Genomic DNA, 7,036 nt, shown 5'->3' with positions numbered 1-7,036 from the left:
CGCGATCATTCATCTGCGTTTGTTTCCAATTAAACCCCCCCAACCCCCCAACAAACACCAAATCCCTCTTTCATGTACGGACACCCGCAGCTGCAGAAACAAACCCAGAGAGAGGACCCCGTGGCCACGGCCCGATGGAATGGCAAGAATCGCGGTCGCAGCACCGGAGGACAGAATTCGCGAGTGGTGCACGTCAACAACTGGGCAGTTGTCGTCCTGTGGGTGTTGTTGTGTTGCGCGCGCGCTCCGCGGCCGGAGGAGGCGGTGGTGGTGGGGGTGGGGGTCGTGAGTTGGGCTGATGTCTCTGCTAGTCGTCGTCGTCGTCCGGCATTTCGTTTTGCGCTCCTCCCAAGAAGCCGGAGACGCTCCCAGAGTGGATTGGGAGACGAAGCAGAACGCGGAATCGGTCTCTGATGGGACGAACGCGCGCGCGTCCGCAACTAAATCTGTTGGGGGGGGGGGGAGCCCCCGAAGCGGGTTCCGAGCGGGTTTGTGGATGACCATTTTCAGAAAATGAAACAAAAACAGGGTGTGTGATGGGGTGGACGGGGTCCAGAGGGTCCCAGGGTTTTTGGGAGGGGGAGAAGACACGCTGCCGCGTCTCCGCCGCTAATGAACGACGCTGAGCGGAATTCGAAGAATGGGGATTTGGCTTATTTCAGGTAAATGTAAATAGCGTAGACAGACGCACGCTGCCTCTGACGACGGCCGTTCGGAACGGCGCACAGCGGGCGCGATGCAGAACACTCCTGACGGGCAGCCCCCCCCCCCCCCCCCCCATCGGGCAGAGCGTCGCCGCTTGCTGTCCGGGGGACTCCCGAGGGAGCCGAACTCATCGCCGCGTCGATCGATCCCTTGCGGTGCGGCAGAAGGGGGGGGGGGTGGTGGTGGAGTGGCGGGTGTGGGGAGGGAATCTGCCATCGGCCCGCCCGAGCATCTTTGTCGGCCACGTCTCACGGCGCGCCCGCGACACGGGCCGTGCTGCCGCACGCAGAGTTTGATGGGCCCGGGGCTGTTCGTCGGAAGCTTAAAGTCACAGCCGACGGTCGCGCGTTTAAAACCCCCCAGTTTCCGTGCCCCCCCCCCCCTCCGCCCACCTCCTGCTAAACCCCGGACTTCTTGGCCGTCGCTTGTGTAAAAAAAAAACGAGAAAAAAAACCGATTCCGATGAACACCGTCGCATGTGAAACCTGTTTGGCTCGCGGTCGTTTTTTTTCCCCGTCTCTCTCCATCTCCTCTCTCTATCGATCTCCTCTCTCTCCCCCGCGCTTAAAGCTCTCTCCTCTCTCTCTCCCGGTTTTTATGGCTCCACGTGTCGAGCGGCCGAGCGTTGTTGTGCCGATCGAGCCGGAGGGGGTGGGGGGACGCGGGCCCACCCCCCCCTTGTGAAGTTTTTGGGGGTTTTGTTTGTCTCTTTCTCTCTCTTCCTCATCTGCATGGGGGTCTTCATGGGGGTCTTGATGGGGGTCTTGATGCGCGTGTGCGCGCACGCGCGCGTGCCGGCACCGTTCCCTGTCCACGGGGCCGTCGGCGCGACCTCTGCCGAAAAAAATATCGGGCATCACTTTCTCGCTTCCTTAGTGCCCTGTGCTGTAACGTTTCATCAATTTAACATAGCAGCAATTATACCTCACGCGACTTAATCTTAGAACCAATGGTCATTGAAAAATAAGTAAAAAAAAAATCAGTAAAATAAGATGATGATGATGATGATAATAATAATATTAAAGGTCAGTCCTCCTCTGTCTTTTACAAATGCTGATACTTACTACCTCTTTGCAACAATATCTGGACATCGGTTTAACAACTCCTCCAAACAGCGCGGCAAGGTATAGCTTTAATGTACACGCAACACTGCTGAGTGTTTTTTTTCCTCGTATCTGTTTCACGTCTCTCTCTTCTCTCTCTCTGTCACGACTAATCAGGGTTACAGCTGAGGTGACTTAAATGAGCGATTTGGGAGACTCGTCTCGGGCGTGACTTTGCGGACGTGCGGTAGTTTAACCTCCCACACCGCGCGAGGCCCTGGTCTTTCCCCCCTTTCTCTCAAAAAAACTTTGTATGTACTGTACGTTGAACTTCTTTCGCACCGTACGTAGCCAACCGCGCTAATCGGAGGTGCGGGCAGGGGTGGGTGGGGGGTAGGGAAGGACAACAAACTTAAGTACACAACAAAACTAAGTTCTAAAGAAACGAGTTTGTCAATGTTGACTTAAGAGTGCAGAAATCCCAGCGACTTCTTAATATCGCAAGGAAGAGCGTTCCAGACGGCCGCAGAAACGCCGTGAACGCAAATGCTAAAGGCGTGGGTGGCGGGGGGGGGGGCTTGCTTCTATCCCCGGAGAACTGTGGCATTCCAAATCACGTCGCACGCAACTGTACTGTAACGTATTCTTAGGTTTTTTCGGTAAAGTCACGTAGGTAAAAAATTAATAAAAGTAAAATAAAAAATAAAATAAAAAATCACGACGTTTTGGAGGCAACACAAGCTTCCGTCTTCAGGTGTAACCGTCACAGCACGATAGCTGTATCAAGTGATAGCTGTATCAAGTGAAACAGCTATCGTGCGGAAGCTTGTGTTGCCTCCGAAACGTCGTGATTTTTTTATATTTTTTTATTTTACTTTTATTAATTTCAATTTTTTTACCTACGTGACTTTACCGAAAAAACCTAAGATGAATCCTTGCAAGTCACGAAAGCTTCAAATCTAGAATGTGCTGTAACGCTTGGGTGGAAGCTCGCCATCTGTCGTGGGACTTGATGCCGTCTTTTTGCGCCACGTGAGAACTTGTTTTTCAAGGCCAGCGTTTCTAAGAATGAGGCTCAAAGAGTTAACTCACCTTCGAGGGCAAAACGCCCCGGGCATTAGGCCTCGGTTCAGGCGCCTCGCGTGTGAGGCCTGGGCTCAGACTTTGTGTAACAAGGCCAAAGTAAGACCAAGACGATGCCAAATGGTGCAACGACAAAGCCTCGAGAATCAGGCCAAAGGCAACAAACGTCCATCGTGGTTGAAACATCTCATCAGCTCAACTCAAGCCTTTAACAGCGACATCGAATCGAAGGGCTAAGCCCTGGCTACTCTCTTTAGCCTTGAAACACAAGTCTTCTCAAGAGCTGTGGTGGTGTTGGATCACTTGTTGGGCTTTATTATCATCTTTGTTTTTTTTAAATCTTTTTTTTACTCAAAGTGAACAAATTTAACCTTTTTTCTGATTGCACCCCCTCGCGACATTAGTCACACACCCGCCCCTTCGCGTTTGTTGACTTCCCCTTCGATCCACACCATTTTGCATTCGTGTTGCCTGCGGTGTTACGGAGGGATGGTTGTTGTGATGTTTACGGACTCTTTTCCTGTGTTCCGAGTTCCACTTTGCGGGGAAAACTCATGATGGGGGGGGGGGGGGGGGGTGCAAGGCAATTTCCACCGAAATTTTGTGTGGAAATAATTCGAACGAACGGGAACTATCGACGCTGTGTTCCCTTTCCCATGTAAATATTGGTGGAAACTGCATTTCGGCCAACGTGGGAGTGTATTCTTGTTTTCAAAGAGTGATGTTTTAAAATCCCCGCTTTGCTCAGTTGGTGCACTGTCTACCACGGTTATGGGATCAGTTCGTTGAGAATTGAGTCTCAATACTACACAGCCAAACTTGAGAGTGGTCCAGAAAGTATATTCGGGAGAATATAATTCCAATTGGATATTCATTCAACGTCTACTTTTTTGCGCAGTAGATTCACAAAGCCTGAAGGGTGTGTGGACGATTTTTCCACAATTTGATTTACAAGCTGGAAGCATGCGACCAATTTGAGGTAATAAAAATCAACAAACACTTTCCCGCAATTTCGCGGGATATTTTAGTACTGCATTCGTATAAATTGACACCCCCCCCCCAAAGGCTAAGGGAACATAAATAAATAAATAAACGTTGACTCCTTTGGAAAACTACGTCGTGCTCTGTTAAAAAAAACTCAGAGGCGTGTCGATGCTAAGTCGGCAATTCGACCGGATCTGATCTCTTACGATGATGAGATATAAAAAAAATGTGGCCTGTTAGAAAAGGACGTGTGGTTATATCACAAACATAGCTACGGTCAGATTATAGCCCTACACGTGCAATGGGCAGCCCAAGACAAACACGGCTCCATCCTCTCCTGGTCACTCGTAGTGTCGTTCCAATTGCTCAACTAATTTCTGAACTTACAAGCGACGTTTCATGCATTTGAAAGAAATCAACGAGAATCTCCCTGCTCAAAGGAGCGTGCAGTCCAAAACTCATTTCTATTCATGGATTTGAGCCGGCGGTGGAAACTCCATATTTTCATGGCCAGGGGTGAGTCTGTCCATTGATCGTCCATTGTTGATCTCCCCACGAAAAATGGTCCTCAATTTTCCGATTCCCCCAGGGGCACGTTCTGCCAAGTTGACCCTCGGCCAGGATTTGAACATTGTTAGTCCTTGAATTGCGATTTGGGACCATCTTGCGTCGACGCCACTCTCGCAGGTAGTTCATTTCATTGCCGTTCTTCAATGTTTTTTTACAGCCCTTGCACACGCTGACCAAAGCTATTCTCTTTCTCTCACTGGCATAGAACGTCAGCTCGTTTCGTCCCCCCCCGACCAACTCCCCGCCCTTTGAACCGCCATCCCATTAGGGTCTTGTTTTCAGAACGGTTGCTCGGCGGGTTAATTGGTGGTAACGGTGCATGCGCCCATACAATCGGGCCACGTTTCGTAAAAAAAAATAAAAAAAATCCTACGCCGGACCACCCGTGCCAAAGGTTTGGGAGTCATGAGTTGGCAATTATCTGCCTCTGTCCAGCATATCACCAAGTCATCGTTATTCTTGTCTCTTCACACATCCATTTTTAACAGCGCATCCGACGCGCGGTGTCTCTATTTCGTGACGGCCGCGACGGTGGCGTGAAGCTTTCGGCGGGGAAGGGGAGGAGGGGGGGGGGTCCGACCGGGCGCTCGCTTTGTCGACCGCGTCGTGCACGGGAGGCGTCGAAAGCCTCGTTTCCAAACGCGCGCGCCGGATCGCGTGCCGTCTCGATCCGCGGCTCGCCACGGCTCCCCCCCCCCCCCACGGCGCGCCTCTGAAAATGTCGAATGTCGGCATAGAGACCGCCACAACATCTGCAGCAGCAGCAGCACAGCGCGTCTAACATCTCTCGGCTGATTTGTAGCGGTTGGAAAGGGAGCGTGGCGAGTTGGCGGTCGCCCGTTCCCTCACCCCTGCACCCCGGTTTCCTGAATTTCAACGTTTGGACCCCGGAGATAATTTTCCATTCGTCCGCGTGCTCGTGGTCGCTTTAAACTGGAACCCCCCCCCCTGCGTTGCCCCGTGACGTTCAGAAACGACCGTCGTGGCACCGTGCGGAGCGAGGGACGTTGGGACGCTGCGTGGCAATGTCGCGGTGTGGCGGCTTCGTGAATTCACGAATTGGCCTCCTGAAAGAAGACGAAAAATGATATCGAATCCGCCGCCTTTAAAAGGAGAGGTGAGACGATGCGATGGTGAAGATGGCTCGCTTCTTGTACCGTGGACAATGTGGTCTGATGCTGCTCGGCTTGTCGCGGAAACCAGGCTTTAGGAAACCGGCTCGCTGGGGTGAGGAACAGGAATGAATGTGGGGATGAAGGGAGGTTAACGGAAAAAGGATTTATGGGCCTTGGGAGGAAAGAAAAACTGCACCTAAATCCACACACGCCCCCAAAATGTACATAACCGGTACTATAACCATTAGGGTGACGGAAACAAAAGTAAAGGAAACAAAAAATATCATTGCGTTTGATAGAGCCTTTTTTTATGGATGAAATCTTGCGCAAAAAAAAACAAAAAAAGTATAATTAGGAATCATTGTGTCGTCTTTCACTGCTTATTGTATAGTGGACTCTGTGTTATGACACGGTTACACTTGTTGCTGGTTGAGTTATTTTTTTCTTCTCTCTCGCTCTCTCCTTTGTTTTTGTATTGCAGAAACATTGACTTAAAAAAAATGATTTTAAAAAAATACAAAAAAAATATTGATATTGACCAGGCAAAAAAAAATCACGGCACAAAGGTTTCACTCGGCAGAGTTTCCTTTTTTTTTTTTGGGGGGGGGGGGGCTTATTCACGCACGCGTCCACTCCGACCCGGTGTTACCACTCACTCGTAGCTGTGACCGTTTAAAGAAAATAAGACAAAACGGAGTTTAAACAAAAAAGGTTTTTTCTTTTCTTCCGATGGATCAGAATAATCCGTCTCACACCTACGGTATTCATCAGATGAATGAACAAGAGATCATACTTTTTTACTTAACTTTAAACAACAGATTTTTAAAAATGTAAAAGTTAAGGCATTTTTTTGTTCTTATCGTTTTTATTTTTCATTGGGATTTTTTTTGGTTTGTTACAAGGGTCCGGTATATAATTATAGTACTGACCTTGCGATAACTGAAAAAAATATATAATTGTGTACATTTTTGTTGTTTAGTTAGAACTTAATAAAAATAATGAAAAAAAAATTCTGTAATGCTAGTGCATAAAACCTTGTAGGTATCCACAAACATAATGCAATACCAAATACTTAGGCATAGGCTCTTGTTCAAGGCATACGACTTGTTGAATTAAAAGATCTTTATATACGTTGGGACTCCCATTTTTTTTGTTTACTGTGGATTTATTTTTGTCTCGCGCCTTTTAACTGACATTTTTTTCTCCTGTGTATATTTTAAACGAGTTGTACAAGCGTGCGGAGTAAAATGTAACCGCTGACCACATTGTCCCTCTCATTTGTGTCTTCACTCGACGCCGGGTATAGCGTGTTCACACTTTTGCCGCTGCACCAAAACTAAACTATACATAAAATAATTTTAATGTTGTGGATTCACTCTTCAACACACCGGTGGGCTGAAGTAGTACAGTAACTAATTGGCGTTTTGTTTACTGATTGGCCTTGTCGGGTGGTGGAAGGTTTCGACACATTTATACTTACGCGATCTAACCAAAAAACCTATTATGATTAATATTGGTCGCGAAAGCCTGCGGACG

The sequence above is a fragment of the Lampetra fluviatilis genome, chromosome 20, assembly GCF_964198595.1.
Source record: "Lampetra fluviatilis chromosome 20, kcLamFluv1.1, whole genome shotgun sequence".
Taxonomy (NCBI): domain Eukaryota; kingdom Metazoa; phylum Chordata; class Hyperoartia; order Petromyzontiformes; family Petromyzontidae; genus Lampetra; species Lampetra fluviatilis.
The sequence above is the reverse complement of the archived record's forward strand: the minus strand, read 5'-3'. Positions refer to the sequence as shown.